The 21,206-nt window shown below is 47.0% G+C and overlaps 1 protein-coding gene across 5 annotated transcripts in view; it reads right to left on the reverse strand.

Moving 5' to 3' along the window:
- COL8A2 (collagen type VIII alpha 2 chain) overlaps positions 1 to 21,206 on the reverse strand; it is a 200,312-nt gene that overhangs the window by 42,881 nt on the left and 136,225 nt on the right. For 3 of the 5 annotated variants that reach the window (XM_053267903.1, XM_053267900.1, XM_053267902.1), the window contains one exon: positions 15,729 to 15,858. The gene's annotated coding sequence lies outside the window, so the exon portion shown is untranslated. Of the gene's footprint in view, positions 1 to 15,728; positions 15,859 to 16,924; positions 16,984 to 18,699; positions 18,849 to 21,206 lie in introns of those variants that run through there. The other 2 variants (XM_053267901.1, XM_053267905.1) reach the window with 2 other exon arrangements.

A 21,206-nucleotide genomic window follows, 5' to 3' on the forward strand; every position in this document is an offset into this window, starting at 1 on the left:
TCTATGTGGGGCTGCCTTTGTACGTAGTCTGGAAACTGCGGTTAGTCCAGAATGCGGAGGCCAGGTTGGTGTCTGGGTCATCTCAGAAAGACCATATCACTCCTATCTTAAAACATCTACACTGGCTGCCGGTAAGTTTCCGGGCAGAGTACAAGGTTTTGGTTATAACTGATAAAGAACTAAACAGCTTGGGCCCTGGGTATTTAGGAGAACGTCTTCCTTGCTATGATCCACACCGCCCATGGAGATCATCTGGAGAGGTTCATCTGCAGTTGCCACCGGCTCCGCTGGTGGCTACTCGGGGACGGGCCTTCTCGCTGCCCCGAGGCTTTGGAATACACCTCCTGCTGAAATAAGAGCCTCCCCATCTCTCACAACCTTAAAAAGGGCAGTCAAGACGCATTTGTTCACCCAGGCTCTTAATTAGATACTGTTTTAATTGTGTTTTAATAGTTTTAACTTTTTAATTTTAACTGTTGAAATGTTTTAATCTTTTATTGACTGTTTTTATTGTTTTGTAAACCACCCAGAGAACTTGCATTTTGGGCGGTATAGAAATGTATTAAACAAACAAACAAACAAACAAACCCACCACTGCTGCCGAACTTCTGAACTGGGCCGTGCATATCCCTTCCCTATTGCATAGGTCAGCGCATGACCTCCGCAGCCAGGGCCATGAGCTTGTGTTACGACCCTGAATCAGGAAAAAGACCCGCGATCCAAATGATTCTCCTCAGCTTCACCATATACCATCTGTAATAATTCTGCTGAAGCAAAAAGGGCCACATCTGCCAAGAGCGGCAATAACTCCACGTCAGTTGTGAAAATGCATGTCCAGTCAGTGGCAGATTTCTAGAACACAAGGAACTAGAAAAGGCCGTGCATAAACAACAGATTACATTAATCACATGCATTCTCCCCCCTCTCCCACCCAACGGTGGAAGGCTCTTTGAAAAGTTTTCTTTTTAAAAAAGAAAAGGGCGGGGGGAGCTTAAAGCAGATGCCAAGGCTGCAATCTCCCGTGGGAGACAGCATGCAGGGAAGAGGGAGCTTAAACCTATCCTCTCTACTGGTTTTCGACCTTCAAATTGCACCACCACCACCCAGTTGCTTTTAACCACATGGGAGAAAATAGATACCTGCATGGAGGGGGAGCAATTACACATGGTTAATATTGTGTGTCAGTTCAGCCTCATTACTTACTTACTTATTATATTTGTGCTCGCCCCAAACCTCCGTCTCTGGACAGTTTACAACACAAAACCAATCAAAAATGACATAAACACCTTAAAAGGATTTAAAGCCACAAGTCTAGTTTAAACCGTTTGGGGGGGGGGAACATCTCTTTAAAGTCTTTTGAAAAGTTGTCAGAGATGGGGCGGGCTCTTATTTCAGCAGGGAGCACATTCCAGAGACTTGAGGCAGCAACAGAGAAGGCCTGTCCCCATGTAGCCACTAGACGAGCTGGTGGCAACTGTAGTCGAACCTCTCCGCATGATCTCAATGGGTCTCATAGCGAAGAAGATGGTCTCTTAAATACCCAGGGCCTAAGCTGTTTAGGGCTCTATAGGTTACAACCCGCACCTTATATTTTGCCCGGAAAATATTGGTAATTATTGGTAGCCAGTGTAGTTATTTCAATACAGGAGTAATATGGTCCCGTATGTTAGAGCCAAACGACATATGATCTTAGTTGATAAGGCCAAGAAGCAATCACATTACGGATGTATTCTGATGTGCTAAATATTTCTTTACTAAATAGGACCCATGGAGAGCCCAATCTGGGTCAGAACCATGGCATAGGGGGGAGGGGGGCTTCCATTCTTTGCCCCCACCCATAGTTCCAATCCAAATGAACCCCACTTGCTTTCCTCCCTGGGGGAATAGCAGCTGTGGGCAGGCTCAATCTGGATCAGGACCGTGTCAAAGGTGACATCGTCCTCTCCCCACAGCAGGGTCCCAATCTGGATAGGGCCCACGGTAAGCTCCCGTTTAACGAAAGGAAGATAAGCATGTTAGTTCTGATGATGTGCTTTACAAAACATGTAGTTTGTCTCTCACTGTCTTGCACATGCACACACATAGGGCGCTGACAGACGAAACGCGGAGCCATGGAAGCGTCTAACCAAGCTTCCAAAAACAAGCAGAGAATTCCCTCCAGGGACAACCCCAGAGCAGCGTGGTTTGTTTTGCTGTCCGTGGTTTCTTTGGCCCCTCCCCCCAGCATTCGGCCAATCCGTGGCTGTTCCTCAGCTGCTCTGTGCCGAGTCTCTTGCAACAAGTCGAGAAAAAAGCTTGGGGATTGGTTCGGATGCAACGTGTTGGCAAATTCGGCCACACTTAAAACAGACAGACAAGTCAACTACACACTTTGGTTTCAAAGCTTGGTTTGTTTGACCATATTGAACCTCAGCTTAATATGAGAGATGCATTCAGACAGAAAAGCAGAGGGGATTCTCAAATTCAACTGAGGATCAGCACTGCGTCTGAAACAGCCCACAGAGTCAAGTTCTCCAACCATGACTTAAGTAAATAGTTTTTTTGCGAGTGGGGCGGGGGGAGGTGAACATGCATTGCCTCTAGCAGTCATAAGGACTAGACACTTGGGTTCAGATTGCATGATTTGTTCTATCCCCTCCCTGTTTGGGGGATATTCTACAGTCACTTCATGATGGAACTTCCACATGTAGCTTTTGGTCATGTGAAGAAGAGTTCGGCAACTTGATTCTTAAGTTTGTTGAATGACTAGCAAAACTGGGTATAAATGGGTGGCAGAAAGTCATCTCACAGTGGAAAGGACCACACACACACTATGCTAATCCACCATTCTCATTTTAAAGCAGGAACGGCAAGCTTAATTTGAGCCAGGGAATAGCAGGAGTAATCCCACGATGGTTCTTTACTCATGATGAGGAGAGCATCTGTTAAAATTAGCAGGGAGCATTTTCCTCGTTATAATCAGGGTTGACCTTAGGGGTGAGTGAGCTGGGTACTCACCCATCCAGGCAGTCCTCCATCGAGACAGGCGGCACCAAGAACTGGAGCCGCAAGTTACTGAGAAGCAGCATTGAAAGCAGGAGGACCTGTTATACTACTAAGTTTTGCAAACCTGTTCAAGCAACACAAGTTGGCAACACTGATAAACTAACTAGGGCAGGGAGGCTGAAGACACTCTGCCTAGGCCACTATTTATCTAGCCACCCCCCCCCCCCCGAGATCATAGCCAATGCCCAACTATCTGGATCAAAGCAGCAGGGCTTTTAGGCCTGAGGATTTAGCTAACACATGGACCACAGGACAGAAGAGGGCTGCTGGATCAGACCAAGGGTCCCGTATGGCCGCAGCACCTGGGAGTCTGTGTCAGACTGCCTCTCTTCCATTCAGTTGTGATGGCTAAGAACGACCGATGGACCAGTGCTCCAGACACCTGTTGAATCTCCTTTTACAGCCATCTACGCCCATGGCTATTGCTGCATCTTGCAGCAGTGAGTTCCATGAACTAATTATGCTGAGATGCTAGGTCCCAGCACCTCTCTGCCATTAGAAGCTAGCCACTACAGCCATGTGTTTATCTTTGGTTTCTTCATTAGCAAGAAATCAGGAGGCTTGTGGTTACATTTTCCAGATCAGCCAACTTTGTTTTCCCCCTCCAAGGAGAATCAAAACCACTCAAACTCATGCAAAACTTTGTCAGTGTAAATGAACAAATTCACATTTTGCCAGTTTGCAACAGGAATTTAAATATCTTTGGGGTTTCTTTGCTGACTCTGGTAAACTGCACTTTCTGTGCTGGCTATAAAGGATTTTGTCCTCACTCATTTAATTCTCATTTAAATCAGATGTCCCTCCCCATTTCCCATTCCCAGCCTCCTATTTCAGGAGAGAGCATAAAATAAAAAGCAATAGTTTCCCAGCCATATAATCATAAAACAATCTGCTGAAATACAAAGCCATGAAAGCGAGGAGAGTTGTGGAAAATTAAGAGTGAAGAAAATTAACCAAGGGTCAGAGTTCTTGGCTCCCTGGGAAGGTCTCAGTCCCCTAGACAATGATCCTGTAACTGGAGATTTAGGAGGACAGGAGATTCCAGCCAATGTGAATTTACTAGCTTGTAACACAGACCCTCTTGTCCTTAGGAGCTGTAAAAATGGCACAAAATTGGGCCTTCAGGAGAAAACAAAGCAGATCCCCCAAGGAAGGGATAAGTAACGGGGAAACACAAAATGAGTCCTGGGGAAGTAGCCCAGCAGAGGCCATGGGACTTGGGCTGATGAAGCGGTTTCCGATGACGATGTAACATGTGCTTCAACTGCACACAACGACAAAGGCAGGCTCTGAAGAAAGAGCAAGCAAGATCACAGGCTTGGCTGAAAGGAGGAAAGGCCCCAGTTTGCTTTTCCTGTGGGAATGTTCGTTCTCTCTCCTCTCTCTCTCTCTCTCTCTCTCTCTCTCGGACATATTGCCGATTCTGTGTGGGAAACTAGAAACCACAAAGAAAACCGAGAACATGATAGGGGACGCGCACATTGCTGTGATGTGGGAAACTGAACACAGTTTCAGCAGGACGCATGAACCTGCTTTATATCCATTATTGGCCCATTGACTGACTGACAATGGATCCATAACTGCCAACATGTCCCCATTTTCCTGTTCACCAGAATGGGGAAATAGGGACATGTTGGCAGGTTTGTGGATCTTCATGGCCTCAGAGAAGGGTCTTTTCCCATTCAAGTCCCTTTAACTGGAGATGCCAGAGATTTAACCTGGAGCCTTCTGGATGCAAAACATGTGCTCTGCCACTGAGCTATGACCCTTCCCCAGATCTGACCTATGCCTTTCTTACATGCTACATGCTCACCCTGTGCTGGTCCTTCTGCTGGTCCACCCTGCTACCATGGATGTGCGCCAGAACCACATGGGCTACACGGTATAGTCTAAGTATGGTTGCCACATGTCTGAGGCTGGCCTGGACAATCAAAGAATTGGACATCCTGTCCAGGATGAAGGGAAAGTGTCTTTCTGGACATGAGACATTCAGGAATTTGAGCGAATCTTATCCATTCTCCTGGTGCTTCTCTCCAGGCACTGTAACTACACAGTGTCAATGTTTAAAAGCACTCTTTTCTAAACTTTTCTCCAGCACCAGTGATTCCAGCTGGGTAGGTTGACTCTCTCTATGGCTCAGTCAACCCCTTTCCCTCCTTTCTGGATCATCTCTAGAGTAAGGCAGCACATAATGTGAAACCGGAGGTTGCCAGACCCTGCGGTTCATTTTTCAAACTGTTCCTCCAACCACAGTCCAACAACCTCCATTTCATGGCAGGGGGGCCCCTCCCTCTTTCTGGTCCACTGAGGCCGCATCCCAGCAAGCTTCATAGCAATCGCATCACCAGACTGTGGGCAAGGCATCAGCAGGTCTCCAGAACAGCAGCCATTGGCCATGGTCTTCAAGAGAGCATGCCGAGTGCAATCATGCCTTTTTGGAAGGGTCTGCTTGCCCTTAGCAGGGAAAGGGCATTTAAATCATTTTGAATGAAATGACATACAAGCCCTTCTTCTGACAGCGATTGCACCGCTGGCCTTGTAAGTGACCCGCAACATAACAGTCTCGCACAAGTGCTATTTCTGGCGGAGGATGGGGATACTGAGGGGCACTATTTTTCTGTTGCTCCGGGAAGGGAACACCATGATTTCCTAGGAGGGGATATTTATATTAGGAAGGGCAAAGGATCCTGGTGTCTCTGGCCCGCTGTGACCAAGCTTGCTCTTGTGATAGAACACCCCAGCAAAGTAGTCCAGGGACACCAAAACCACATTCCTGCCGCTGTGACGGCTTGCCTCTGTGGGACTAGCTCTCTCATGAGAGGGCCAGTCTACCGGGGACGACCTCGGGCTGCTGAAGCCTTAGTCTTCCATTGGACTCCGTGCTCATGAGTTGAGCTATCCAACGGGGGGCCCTGTTCTCTCTAGTTAATAACAGACCTTTTGCACAGCGACCCCCTCCTCTCAAGGGGCTCCTTTCACACAACAAAAGGGGATGTTGATGCTCCATGTGTTTGGGCAGGCAGACTCAGGTACCGAACCACCTGGTCTATGAGCCGGTTTATTAGTGCCTAGAGCGAGCAGGGGGGCAGGAGGTTACCTTGGCATGGCTGCCTGCCAGCGCTGGGCAAGGCCCCTAGGCCCCATTGGGGCTCCCATCCCCCACCAGTGTGGGCCAGCAAGGACCTGGTTTGGGCCTCCAGGCAAGCACGGAGGCCATTAGAGTGACCACTGGTTGAACCAGGCCAGTTCGAATTGAACCCAATTTAAGCTGGTTAGATTCAAGCCGGTTCAGACATCCCTACTCCCTAAGACTGTTGTATTTGCTTGTTACTAAACATGAGTGGCAAATAAAACTACATCAGCTCCTGCAGAAAAAGAGTTCTTTTCTCCCCTTTGCTGCTCACAACATTGCAGCAGTCATGTTACCCTCCTTTCCAAATCTAGACTCCCATGACTAGGGAAGATCAATGACCATCTGAATCGATGATTCGTACTGATTTGCAGCATTCCGTCCCACCTTTGGAAAACCTGATACACTTGATGGGAGGGTGGCAACTCGGCTGAGTTACCATCAGCTCTTCGTCAGGTCAAAACCAGGTGCAACAAAGTCAGCTATATTTGTTTGTCCCGTTCACATATACTGTCCACAGAATATACCCGTGGGGACACCTGTCCAACTCAGCACATGACTAGCAGCAGCTCTGCAAGGTCTCAGGCCAAGGAGGCTTGTTCTTGTAACTCGGGGGTTGGACCCCCCAGATGCTGATGGACTACAACTTCCATCATTCCCACCCATAACGGCCGTGTGGCTGGGGGTGATGGAGGTTGTAGCCAGTGTTCTCTCTAAGGCATGCACATGTGTGTGCGCTCACACATTTTTTTGATGTCCACTCAGTTAATTTTAGATCCCGCTCAGATTGAATCAGGAAGGACCCACTCTGAATGCATGTATGTGCAAACACTGCCTTGATACTGCCGCCCAGAACAAAACTCATTCCGCACACAGATGAAAAAGGTTAGAGGGGACACTGGTTGTAGCCCAAGGACATCTGGGGGGCCCAAGGCTCAGAGCCCCCATTGCAACTGGAGATGCCAGGGTTTAAACTGGGAGCTTTGTGTATGCAACGAATATGCCCTACCACTGAGCTATGAACCAGCAAGAGTGGTGTAGTGGTCAGAGTGTTGGACTGGGACCAGGGAGACCTGAGTTCAAATCCCCATTCAGCCATAAACCTCACTGGGTGTCTCTGGGCCAGCTGCATCTCTCTCAGCCTAACCTACCTCACGGGGTTGTTGTAGGGTTAAACATAACCATGCACACTGCTCTGGGCTCCTTGGAGAAAGAGCGGGATACAAAGGTAAAAATAAATGAATACTTTTACACTCAAAAGGAGCAATTTGGGTAAGGAGAGCCGAGCCTTCCCCTGGCCTCCCTGTGGCCTGTCCCCACAGCACTTCCCCCTCAGCCTAGCTCGCTCCTCCTATCAGGCCTAGGTTAGGGGGAAGTGCCTGGCTGCAAGGCAGGAAAGGCTTCTGCCCCCTCACCCACACACCCCTTTTGCTCTTAAAATTAGACATCCCCCCTCCCCTCTTTCGGTCTGAACAGGAAAGACACATAATTAAACCCACAAAGCTTTCCCCATCGCATTTAACTTCGCCCCTTGGCAAAAAGCAGCTCTAACAGTGAAAGCCAAGCACATCATCCTTTGCACACCCTGGCCCCAACTATCATCTCTCCTCCCCTACTTTGTCTCCGTCATCATACACCACAAGACAACGTTATTCAACACAAATGTTGTTTCTCCCCTCCGTGCGCCTGGAACAAGCTTAAGCTTTCGTAGTTCCTCTTAGAGAAAAGAGACACCCAACAGAGCAAGTCTCCTCTTCTGAGATATACGTGGTCCTACTATTTCTGCAATAAGCCACGTTCGAGCATTCAGACAGGGCATCCAGGCATTCAGACAGTAAGCCACACTGGGCATTCAGACAGCCGTAGCCTAGCCTGGCACTAAAGGCAACTCCCTTGAATGGTCTTGATGCACACGGAAGCAAAGGGAAATCCACCCGCAATTCAGGTTGGGCTTCATTCGTAAAGAAGCACCCTGGAACAGAAGATAGGGTTTGTCTGCTCTCTCGCTCTCTCCTTTAGGGATACAATGGAGAAGGAAACCCCAACCCCCAGACTTGTCTTTAACTCACCTGCCTGTCTCCAAGATGCCGCCTTCTCTGTCCCCCCGGCTGCCTTCCACTTTCTTTCCCAGGACTCCTGAGCGCAGCCTGAATACTTTGATTGTCTTTTGCCAAGCTGAGACGTGCACACCCACTTACTTGCATATCCCCTCTAAACATCCACAAGCTCCATCCCTCGACAAAGTGGTCAATTTATTACTCTGAAGGGGTTCTCTGTGCGCAGGCAAGTGTGGCATTAACCACACACTTTAGCTTTAGCTTTGCCTTATAAACTCAGTGGCAGATAAACGATTTCTCATCTAACTCTGGAACGAGGTCTTTGCAGGCGGCCGCACCACCAGAGCAGCAAGAGCTCTGCATACGACCGAAGCGGGGAATCATTGCTGGAAACCTGTGAATGAGACTTCTAGTCTCCGGAGACCCAGCTTCTTTAGCTCTAACTAACATATCTCTTGAACTGCTTGCTCTCAAAGATGGCGCATATGCTGAAATTCTACAGAAGGGCGGGAAAGTCACAGGAGGTGGTACTGGCTGCAGAATTCCTTAGCATCTTAAATTTCTTTCTTCTTTTTTTAAGTGAACAAGTTTCTAGCTCTAAATATTGCAAAGATGCTTGAGGTAGGTGTGGGCAATGCCTGTTGAAATCCCAGACGCCATGGCTTGTAGCCTGGAGAGGCGGGTCAGTGAATTTCCAATGCAGCCTTAAGTGTGCAGCCAAACTACATGTTATGCAAGGAAGTCATGACAAGATCTCCACACGGTTTGTGTTTTTCTTTAACGCAGTTGCAGAGGGCTTTGAACTTAATTGCACCAGTGGGGGAGGAGGAAGACAGATATCTGTATTGTGCATCTCCCCCCGCCCCCCACAGCAAGCCTGACAGTAGTTTGGTGGAGTGGGTGGGGGGCAATTTCAACTAGGGCAATGATGCAGAGGAAATGGTTAAACATTCCCTTGCCCAGGTGCCACTGCTCCAATCAAATTCAGAGCCTGAAAACAGATGCTTTTATGTTAAAAAAAAAATAATGGGAGATGAACTCCCAGACCTCCTGTGTGTTTTCAAATCTTCTGCAAAATGGCACCTGTGCATAGTTCCATCAATGTGTACACAGGTGTCTTGAGATCTTGGAAATGGAGCCACAGTCACTACATCGAGTGAGATCCCCAAGTGAGACTGAACTCTGCTACCTCTTCATTCAGCAATTAAGAACTGTTCCTATGGAGTAAAAGGTAAAGTGTGCCGTCGGGTTAGTGTCAACTCCTGACAACCACAGAGCCGTGTGGTTGTCTTTGGTAGAATACAGGAGGGTATCTGTATTGCCATCTCCCACGCAGTATGAGATGATTCCTTTCAGCATCTTCCTATATCGCTGCTGCCCGATAGAGGTGTTTCCCATAGTCTGGGAAACATACCAGCAGGGATTTGAACCGACAACCTCTGACTTGCTAGTCAAGTCATTTTCCCGCTGTGCCATTAGGTGGCTTCGCCTATGGAGTAGGAAGGAGGAATCAGATTCTTTTCCTTGTAGAAAAGAATTCTCAGCCTTTCTCTCGCTGGTTGCTCACCTTCCTCTTCCCTCGCTTGCAAAATCTCGTGAGAACTGCCACGCATGGGATTAACAACAGATCCGCCTTAAAGAAATATAGAGAGAGATGGTTATAGGCCCATGGTTTGATCGATTAAGCAAGGCAGCTCTCGTGTGTTACATAGCACTCCACAAGACATACTTGCTAGCAAAACAATCACATTTTCCTATTCCAATCTTTTGCTATTTGAGTGCTGGTGAAATGAAATTTCCTCTCAGCACTATGTTTTGGTTAAAAAGTCATCATGATGAAAAATTAAATGAGTCCCTGAAGACTTGAAAGTTCTTATAAGATGTTATTTTGTCTTTTAAAGACGATACTGTACTTAAGATGGAAGAGGACTGGGATGATTGCATCTGTTGTGTTAAACTCTCCAGTGTAATTGTCACCCAAGGATTTTGAAAGCACTGTTAAGACTTTGGCTTGTTTGTCTGTCTGCCTGCTTCTTATATGTTTTTTTTTAAAGGAGGCTGCTTTTGATGAAGCTGGATTGAGAAGACTAGAGCTTTCACATGTGTTTCTGCTGTTTCAGTTGAATTGTAATGAGGTTTTCATGTGTGCATTTTTAATGGTATGACTTCTCACAAGAAATTAAAATGCAACCCCAAAGGCTAATTAACAATGACTTTGTTAATGGGCCAATGCATAGTCAGAAACCTTCCAAAGAGATTGAAACAAGCTGTTGGATGACGACAGTTCCAAACAGGCCATTCAGCAAAGGGCTGCAAGGCTGGGTCCAGCAGGCCCCATCACAACTTCATGGCATGTCTCTCACTCATCATCTGAACAGAAATCCATCTTTGTTTCCTATCCATTCAGATGTATGGCAGAGCCTGAACAGCAGTGCTGAGTCAACAGCTTTACACTTTAATGGCACCATGGATAAACTTGGCCATTACTATCCCAAACAGCATGTGATACTTTGAATAAAGTGTTAACCAGTAAAGCCCAATTGGATTCTTTGCCTCAAAGGCCCATTCTGAGCAATGGTATGTCCACTCAGTTAATTTGAATCAGGAAGGCCTCACTCTGAATTGACAGGTGCACACCACTGCCTTGATGCTGCTGCCCAGAACAAAACTCATTCCACACACAGGTGAAAAAAATTAGAGAACACAATACTGGGGACCCAAAGGTAGGAAACCTATGTGGACAGAAGTGCCTCTCCTGTCACTGCAACCTTGCTGGCTGCTCTTGAGACAAACGATTAGCCAACTGGGAGCTGCTAAGACCTTCCTTTCAGAGCTCTTATTGAAACACAACCAGTAACCGATCCACAGCATTTGCAACCCAGTGCTGCCAAATCAGAAATGTAGATTCCAGGTAAACCTGGGCACCGTTAATTTTTCTATACAATATCACAGAAGACAAGGCACTAGAACCCCTTTCCCCTAGTGCTACACATTGAGGTTGTGCTGTGCACTGCCTTTAGTCCATCAGTTGTGAGGCTCACTGGCTCCTCTTACATAGAGGAGAGCTGGTCTTGTGGTAGCAAGCATGATTTGTCCCCCTAGCTAAGCAGGGTACACCCTGGTTGCATTTGAATGGGAGACCACATGTGAGCACTGTAAGGTATTTCCCTTAGTGGATGGGGCTACTCTGGGAAGAGCATCTAGGTTCCAAGTTCCCTCCCTGGCAGCATCTCCAAGATAGGGCTGAGAGAGATTCCTACCTACAACCTTGCTGCTGCCAGTCTGTGTCAGAGAGGCACTCTTGCCCATGCACTTTGGGGACAAATTCCAGGGCCTCCACATCCCCTTGGGCCCCCCAAGTTCTCTTTAGTTTTTACCAGGTTGTGTGGTCGCCCAGCTGAGCATGATGATGCTTAATTTGCAGAGAAGGGGAGCCTCCAAAGGCCTTTAGGTCCAGGCTACAAAATTACATAGGTGCACCTCTGGTCTGTGCAGACAATACTGAGCTAGATAGACCAATGGTCTGACTCAGTATACGGCAGCTTCCTATGTTTGGAACACAAGGATATAGGAAGCTGCCTTATACTGAGTCAGAAGATTGGTCCATCTTAGCTCAGTATTGTCTGAACTGACTGGCAGCGGCTTCAAGGTCCCTCCAAGGTCTCCAAGAGTCTCTCCCAGTCCTACCTGGAGATGCTACCAAAGGTTGAACCTGGGAATTTCTGCATGCAAGCAGATGCTCATCCCCTTAGCTATGGCCCCTTGCTCTAAGCAGAATATCTCACAGTGCTCACATGTAGTCTCCCATTCAGATGCAAAGCATTGTGGATCCTACTCAGCAAAAGGGACAATTCAGGCTCACAAGACCAGTTCTCCATTCCAAACCAAGAGGAAATGATGCATCTTGGAACAAGCTAGGAGGACCAAACAGATAGCTAGTCCCCCTCTTTGGAGAAACTTTCTGCATACAAATATTAACTGATATGGCCACACACAAAGGCACTGTTGGTATGGAACACACATTGCCATGTTTCCTAGGGAAGCTACAGACATATAGTGGATTCTGAAGCTCCCCATCCTCTCCCTGCCAAGGCTCATTGCTTACAGGGTCAGATATGAATAATGAAAAACAATAAACTATCAATGCTCGCTCCAGACAAGTTGCCGGATATTGCATGAGAAGGAACCCTTCCGCCCACGATGTCTCAGGTCACTAAGCAACAATCCATCACCCTTGGCATTCGGCATAGCAATTTTGTCTTTGATGGTACTCTGCAAGGCTCAGTGAGTTAATTGTTTGGAACGTGGGCTCCTCTGGGTGCAACTAACATCGCTGCATGATGTAAGCGGTTTGGAGTTCTTCGGGGCCAAGAATGGCTTGGGAAGCTGTCATATAAAACCACAGAAAATTCTGACAAAAATTACCCTAATGAAGATCTAAAATCTAGCAGCCTCCTTAGGGAGCATGCTCCCTAAAAATCCTTTCCCTAATTTCTGAACACCAGAGTTGCTGAAGGGCACACAGTAGGAAAGGGTGATTATATTCCTGGAAGCATCTGGTTGTTCACTGTAAAAAACAACAACAGGATGCTGCACTCAACAAAAGCTTAGTTCGATCCAATAGGACACTTCTAACATTCTTAAATTTCCTTATCTATTTAGTAGTGGGGGTCTCAAACATGGAGTTCTGGCAGCCAAGCTGAGGCACCTTATTCCCTGTACCACCAAAGTAGCTTGCAGGGGGGGAAGGACCGGCTGACCTAAGCTTTGCTGCTCTAGTGCACTCTCAACAGCAATGGAAATCAGCCAGCCCAGAAAGAGTCACATGACCTGGGGAACCAATAGGGTTTCCGCTGGCCCTATATAAGAACTCCTCTGGGGTTGGCTGTCAAGTCTGAGCTTCTTGACAATGGAAAAATATGCTCTCGCCTTCCCTTGGCCTGTCTCCTCTGGAACCTGACCACATTATTTGCCTCAGAGTCTCAGCTCTCTGTTTGCTCAGAACTAACCAGCAGCCAATCTTAAACCACATTCAGGGGTCTAGCAAGGTTGGAGTGGGCCCTGGGACAAGAAGCAAAGATGGGCCCCTGAGCCCCTCGCCTGCTATGACCACTCATATTTATATACTGCATCCTCTCCTCTCCTGTGAAGAACTGCAGCATCTGGACATGGTGAAAAACAAAACATTCTTGACATGCCGTTTCTCCCACTCCTGTGCAAATAATATCACACACTCCTGACACATGCAGATACATATTCTGCTCTCTCTCTCTCTCTCACACACACACACACACATACACACTTGCATGCATGCATTCCCCTGGCTTAGAATCATCTTTAACCATATAAACCTAAAGTAAAAGTAAAATTGTGCCCTCGAGTAGGTGTTGACTCCTGGCAACTACAGAGCCCTGTGGTTGTCTTTGGTAGAATACAGGAGGGGTTGACCATTGCCATCTCCCGCACAGTATGAGATGATGCCTTTCAGCATCTTCCTACATCGCTGCTGCCCGATATAGATGTTTTGAGGATTTGAACCGGCAACCTCTTGCTTGCTAGGCAAGTTACTTCTCCACTGCACCATAACATATATCCATACAGCATCAACACGGAAGAGGGAAGAGTGAGCTGTCACTCAGCTGGTTGGTCCCCTTTCTTCCAGGGATATTTGTTTACACACACACACACACACACACACACACACACACACACACCACCAATTGTTCTCCTTGTTCAATTACAGCTCCACCCCAACCATGCTATTTGTTCCAGCCCTCTGGGACATGGCAGCTCTGAAGGGGGTCCACCAGCCTGCTTTGACCCTGCTGTTCACATCAGGCCCCACTGGGCCCCGACATTGCCTAAACCTGAAGGCTGGAGGAAACTGTTTACTTTTAAAAGAGTTTGGAGTGATTAAGAGTCAATGAGGCGCTTCACACAAGCAGTGTAAAGCACTGAGAGGAGGTTTGTGGGGAGAGCGGGTTTGACCCACTTTCCCCACAGTCGATTGCTCACCTGTTGGTGGGTGGACAGATTGCCCGCCCAGACAAGTGGTGGCTTGATTCCATCACTCCCTCGCCCGACCATGGCTCGCCCTGCAGCTCCAGGTGTTGGGTGCAGGGAAGCGCCCCCATGCGGTGTCTAGCCCCCTGGAGCCCCAGTCATGCATCGCGCAAGTGCACGGTGCATTTCTGGGATCCCGCCGCAGCTGCAAGCAGCCGTGGCAGACACATGACCAGAAAAGCCCTCGCTCCGTGAACCTCGTTTAAGTGGGTGGCTAAATAGGTGGATTTCCCGCCATGGAGCCCAGTTTTACTTGCTCATGAGAGTCGCCTTTTAAGGGGCTCCTGTGGTGTAGACACCTCATTCTTTTGCTCCACTGTCATTCTGGGCGAACAGGTTTTACCGTTTTTTGAAGCAATACAGAAGTTTGCCAACTTGTTGACTAGAGGCAAAAGCAGAATGGGTGCACACACCACAAGAAGTCATCCTGCTTTCAAACTGCTTTCAGTTCTCTGAAAGAAAGAAGAAACAAGCAAACCCAATCTCCCTCTAGCTTCATCAACCAGTTGTTTGAATACCGCAACCCCACAAACCCCAGTTATTCCAACACACTGCACTCTGTCTGGCATAGCTTCAACGTAACTCCATGTAAACCACCCACATTTCCGGTTATTTGAATACCTTGTTCTAAGCATTCTGCATAAAACGAGACTATTCCAGATGGCTCTCTATGGCATGGGCAGAATTTTCTCAAGTTTTGAGCCTGGAGGCAAATTCACTTGTTATGTGTATATGTATAAATCAGGCTTTTGTTTTGAGGTTTCTCACTACTGGATTCCCAACGCCAGGAGTCATTCCTAGCTTTACCACCTGACACCCTTTAACTAAATATGCCAGGTACAGAACCTGGGACCTTCTGCATGCCAAGTGTATATTCCACCACTGATTTCCACATTTATCCCCCATTCCCACTGCTCTGTCTAGTCCAACATGGTCTACTTGAATAGCAACAGCTCTCCAAGTTCTTTTGAGTAGACATCCCTTTAACTGGAGGATTGTACTTGATGAACTGCTGACTGCAAAGCACATGCTACACCAGGATGGAACTACCATTGGACAACTGTGTTCAATGAACTCTGGCCACCCAACGGGGCTGGGGTGGCCACCACTGGCCTCTACAAGCTCACCTCCTGACTTCCCTCACCGGCATTGTCAAAGAGCTGGTGTGTATGGGGCCAGGGTCACAGGAGCTGCCTGCAGTGACATTATTAGCCCACACACAAGGGAGGAGGAAGAGAGACAGATGGGCGGATGAGAGAGAGGCAGGCAGGAGGTATGTAGGGGGGCCAGAGGTTGGGCTCTTTGTCAGCCTTGACGAAGGAGGCTGTGGAGGCCAGCAGGAGCTGCCTAAACATCTAGCCACAGGCTGCCACCCACGTCACACACCACTGAGTTACAACTCGCCACTAATCAAGAGAAGGTAGAAGTCTTACCTGGAGTGTTAGTGCAGCAGGACCAAGTGCAAATGTTTTGCAGAGACCTGAAGTCCAGTTTCACATCCTATCTATGCTTCCTTTGAAGATCTGCTAAAGGCCAGGAGACTGAGATCACAGAGCCATAGTCCTAGAAGGGACCCAAAAGAGACATCATGTTGTACAACTGAACTTTAGAGTTCTACAAGACTTTCACATTCAGCAAGAGAGTCAAGGACATTCTAAGAGAGATGCCTTCACATCCCTTTCTTTCAGAGTATACTCAGAATGCACAGTAGTAAAACATCCTATATGTTTAATGACACAATCCATACTCATTTACCCAGAAGAAAAACCTTTATTTTTTCCTTGTTGAAGACACTTTTTCTTATCCCCAGCAAATCTCTGACTGAAATGAGGGACAGGCTATGAATCTCCTCATGGAAATGTAAAAGCAGAATGTTGTCCACCATGGAAAAATTGTCTATAAGCACCAAGAGCAGCCTATAGGCACCATGACGTTCAACCCAATAGGATGGATCCAGTTGTGGAGTAGAAGGTAGAGTCAATGAACAACAGGAGGCGGATATGATGTTAGACCATCCCTAAAACAGCCAAGGCCAGATACCTGCTGGCTGATCCTGGCAAAATAATGGTTGGGGGAGGGTTAAATACAGGGTCACAGATTGGTAGAAGGGGGACCACACACCCTTCTCTGTTGAATTCTACCTCAGATTATTAAAACAGCCCATACACAATCTGTAAGTACAAGAAGCCAATTCTTAGGGCATATATTACCTTATCTTACCTTTTGTTCCATCAGCGGGATTTTCAAGGTGGTTAACAAACAAGGTTTAAACAAAAAACAATAAAATATTATCACTATTTAAAACACACACACACACACACACACACACCACACCACACAACCCAAACAGCACAATACAAAAAGAGTCAGCTTAAAAAGAAAAGAATCCGCAAAAACTCAGTTATCCCCCATATCAAGGCAAGCCGGAAGAGTGTGGTTTTCACCTGGCATCTAAATGCCATCAGGGAGGGGATCAGACAACTTCCTAGATAAGGAATCCACAGTTGCCCAATGGGTCCACTTCTCAAAATTCCAGCTGTGGAACTTCCTATCCCAGGGGGTTTCATCCCATGCCCCCTTCAAGAAGGAAGGGTCACACAGGAGGAAGCAGTCCTTTAAGCATCCTCACCTCAAGCCATTTCAGACTGTAATGTTGTGGCCAGTTGTCAGTCATCTTCATTATATTCTGAGGGGCTGGGTTTGCTCAGCCCACAAACAGGCATTGTGCTGCAAATCTACCTTTTTTTTTTTACATTTATATCCCGCTCTTCCTCCAAGGAGCTCAGAGTGGTGTACTACATACTTGAGTTTCTCTTTCACAACAACCCTGTGAAGTAGGTTAGGCTGAGAGAGAAGTGACTGGCCCAGAGTCACCCAGCTAGTATCGTGGCTGAATGGGGATTTGAACTCGGGTCTCCCCGGTCCTAGTCCAGCACTCTAACCACTACACCACACTGGCTCTTTTGATACAAGGAGCACAGACATCTCTATAGGCTTCTTTTAATTTGAAATATTTTACATTGGGGGGGGGGGATATGTTATTTTAAATGTGGTTTTAGCCTGGTCTTTTAACTTGTATAACTTTATTGATCTTTTATTTTACACTGTGAGGCTCTACACATGATCCCTGTGTAGAGCCTAGCCAGGCTCACCCTGGGTGGCTGGATCGGCCGCCCACATGACTACGGGTTCTGTCACAGGGCCAGTAAGGGCGGCAGGGAAGCCCACAGCCCCCGGAAGCCCCAGAACGCCCCGTGAGAGTGCGTGAGGCATACTGGGGAGACCCCCGATGCCGGGAGGCTTGTTGGAGGGGTCTCACGATCACCAAAATGGGGTTAGCAGAGCACTCGCTCCACTAACCTTGTTTAAGGGGGAGGAGTTAAGTGGGCTATCCACCGGGAGCTGCGCAATTTCATGACTGCTCGAAAGCAGGCTGGCCTCCCTTAGCCCGCTTTCAAGCGGTCGTGTGAATAGCCTCAGTATCTATTTTATTCATGTTGTGAAAGCTTTCCTTGTTGCTATTCCCACAACTTGAATGCCCGCAATAGGCTCCCTTACAGCTGAAATGCCTTCTTTGTCTGCATTTCAAATATATATGTCCAAATAAGAGGCGTGGGGGGGGGAGTCCATTTCACCCAGCCCTTGGTGGGAAGTGCTTCATACTTCATCCTGAGCAAAATGATTTCAGCCTCTCTTTTCCTTTCGTTCTCTGGGGGCTTGGAACAGCCACGAGTTTGTTCAAAGGGCCTCTGATGATTTACAAGCCCTTCCATTTAAATATTAATCACAAGGCTAGCTGAGGGCACAGTTTCCGCTCACCTCAATGCTAATTATTTTGAGAGGTTGATGTATTTGTTCCGAGGGGAGGGGGTTAGCAATTGCACTGGGAGGCTGGAGAAAATGGAGAGCCTGTTTAAACAGGGAAGTCAAAAAAATCCAGATCAATCAAAGGTGTGGGAATGTATGTGTGTTTACTTTAACAGGGGGTGGCGGGGTAACTGTCTGGATTTACTGTGGGCCAAAGAAAAACAGAAAGTGGGGGAGGAAGTCCTCAGATGGGGCTCTAGATGGTGAAACAAAGATAGAGGGGCCTGAACCTATCAGCCAGAACAATTTCTTTGTCTTGGTCCATTGACTACAATTGGCCTAGCTTAGAATACAGGGAGGCTATTCTCACAATGGGGGGAAACCGGGGCGAAGGGAGCCCAGCCCAGTTTCCCCCCATCGTGAGAACCACCGGGCAAAAGGAATGTGCAAACTGGTTCAGGGGTTCGTGGTTCGACGGTTTGGTTCAGGGGTTTGGAGTCGAACCGTAACACCCCACCCCCAGTTCTGTCCGGACCAGAACCAAACCCCCGCACCAACTCATGGATTTTTTAAAATTTAAATAAAAAATGTTAGTACCTGTAGCTCCTTCGGGGAGCTTCCTAAAGGCTGCGGGTGTGTGTGTGTGTGTGTGTCCGTGAAGCTCCCCCCTCTCCTCACCAGCCTCGTTTATCACCACCACAGCCCGTAAAGTCTTCCTTTTGGGCCCGTTCGGGCCTCTGTAAATCGGAGCGGTGGCCATTTTGCATGTGCAGCCTTAGGCAAAATGGCCATTGATTTACAGAGCCCAAAATGGAAGGCAGTGATAAATAAGGTTCGGGGCGGGAGGGTAAACCTTCACAGACTCCCCCCCCCCCCGGCCTTTAGGAAGGCCCCCGAAGGGGCTACAGGTACTAAAAAAAAAAATTTAAATTTTTTTAAAAATGCAACAACAACAAAAACCAACCCCAGACCAAACCAAATGGGGGAGCGGGTCAATCGGGGCCAGACCGAACTGGCCTGGTTAGGTTCGAGTGCAGCTCGCACTCGAACCGAACCAGGCTAGCCAGTTCCATGCACAACCCTGTAGAGCTGGACCCACATCTTAAACAGGGGAGATGCAGGAGCTCCCACCTTGGATGTTATACCAGAAATGAAGGGTGCAAGTCAACATTTATTTCCTCTATTTCCCCTTCTGTACAAAAGTCAACATTTATTTCCTCTATTTCCCCTTCTGTACAAATGTCAACATTTATTTCCTCTATTTCCCCTTCTGTACAACATCTATAGCCACCAAATGTTTGGGAGAGCAGCTTGAGCTTGGAAACTCCTTTTCTCAAAGATTCCCGTTGCCCACAGTATTTTCAAAAAACAAACCATCAATATGTTTAAATTAAAATTTGCCAAGAAGTGCACCAGTACATTAAGGTTTTGGTGACTTGGGCTGGCAGTACATACAGCAACTAGGCAACAGAAATATAGAACTAATCCAGTACATCCCTGGGAAGTGGAAATGTGCTAATAAATTCCTTGACTGTTAACTCCTGTGGAATATCAAAGGAATGTTTAGAGGGACTCTTGGCATTAGCATTAGATACCATCTGAAGCCACTGAGCATTTGGTGTGGCCTCTGCATCATCTCTCTGACTAGCAGATGCTGGAAATTAACATAGGAGATAGATATTGCCATCATGCATCATAATTGCATGCAAACCTTTAACATGTTATACCTTAGGATGAATTGTTATTACTGTTTAAAGGTTGTTGCTTTTTAAAATCTGTCTACTTTGTATTGCTGGTCAGAGACTGAAATAAAACTGAATTGGAATAAGACTGCCAACCTTCCAAAGGTCTATGACTGCCACTATAAAACCACACACATACACACAGAGAACACAGCGCAGTACAGAGCCCAGGCCTGACACTGCAAGACAATTGTTATATTCACAGAATCTACTGCTCAACAGGCCAAAATCTGGGGCACGTTTACCTAAAAGCAATGGAATCGCTTAGCCAGGCATGTATGAAAAACACTGGAATTGTTTATCTATGCAACTTTCTCAGTGCTAGACTTGGATTCAGGTTAGGTCCAGAAGACAGATCCAATGCTGGAAAAATTACGTAGGTATCCAATTTTTCTGACACAACATTCCCCCATGTATGGACAAATGGTATTACTTCGAAAAGTAAGCTTAGGAGCTCCAAATGTTACATCAGAATTGGGCCAGAATTTGCTTACTTTGAGGAGCCTGATGGCTCCTTTATGGTCTATTTCTCCTCTGTTTGGGAGATGCCTTGAATCAAATCGAGTCATACGAGGGAAAGGGAAAGTTTAATAAGGAATGAACAAGAGCTACTTCATATACTATTTCTAGTGCATATACCCAAACCATCATTTCACACAGATTCAAGGAGGGCTTTCTTTAAGTGGAGGGCAGAAAACAGGAGGACAGATGAAGGCACCTTTTATTAAGTCAGAAGATTCATAGCCCTGATTTGATCCAACTAGTTCTGTATTGCCTGCTCTGATGGAAAACGGATGTTCCAGAGCCTCAGGCAGAGGTCTCTCCTACCCCTACTGTCTGGAATCCTTGAGGCACAGGGGTTGAACCTGAGACCTTCTGCATGGAGCTCCACCACTGAGCGGCAGCCTCTAAAAGCAGAACACAAAGTTGCTTTAAAAGAGCAGACTACTGGTCTACTCTGCATGGAGTGACAATTGCTATCCAAGAGGCAGGCTCCCTACTGCCTGAGAAGAACCTGGAGGTTCAAGGGACTGAACTGGAAAGGATGTGATTGACCATTGTAAATCACAAAGTGTTGTTGTTTTTAAAAAGTATTTTAATTGGTTTTAAATGGTTTTAATCGTTTTTGAATTGTTTTTATATTGTTTTTAGCATTGTGTTTGAATTGTGGGTTTTATGTCTTTTTAAAAAGTTGTACACCGCCCAGAGCCTCTGGATGGGGCGGTTAATAAATGTAATAAATAATAATAATAATTTCAGCAAAGGCATCTCCTCAGTATCTTCTCTTTCTAGACCACAAGTAGCGGGTTTGAGGCATTTTATTTATTGATTTGATTTGATTTGATTTGATTTGATTTGTAT

The sequence above is a fragment of the Hemicordylus capensis genome, chromosome 7 (genome assembly GCF_027244095.1).
Source record: "Hemicordylus capensis ecotype Gifberg chromosome 7, rHemCap1.1.pri, whole genome shotgun sequence".
NCBI classification, from domain to species: domain Eukaryota; kingdom Metazoa; phylum Chordata; class Lepidosauria; order Squamata; family Cordylidae; genus Hemicordylus; species Hemicordylus capensis.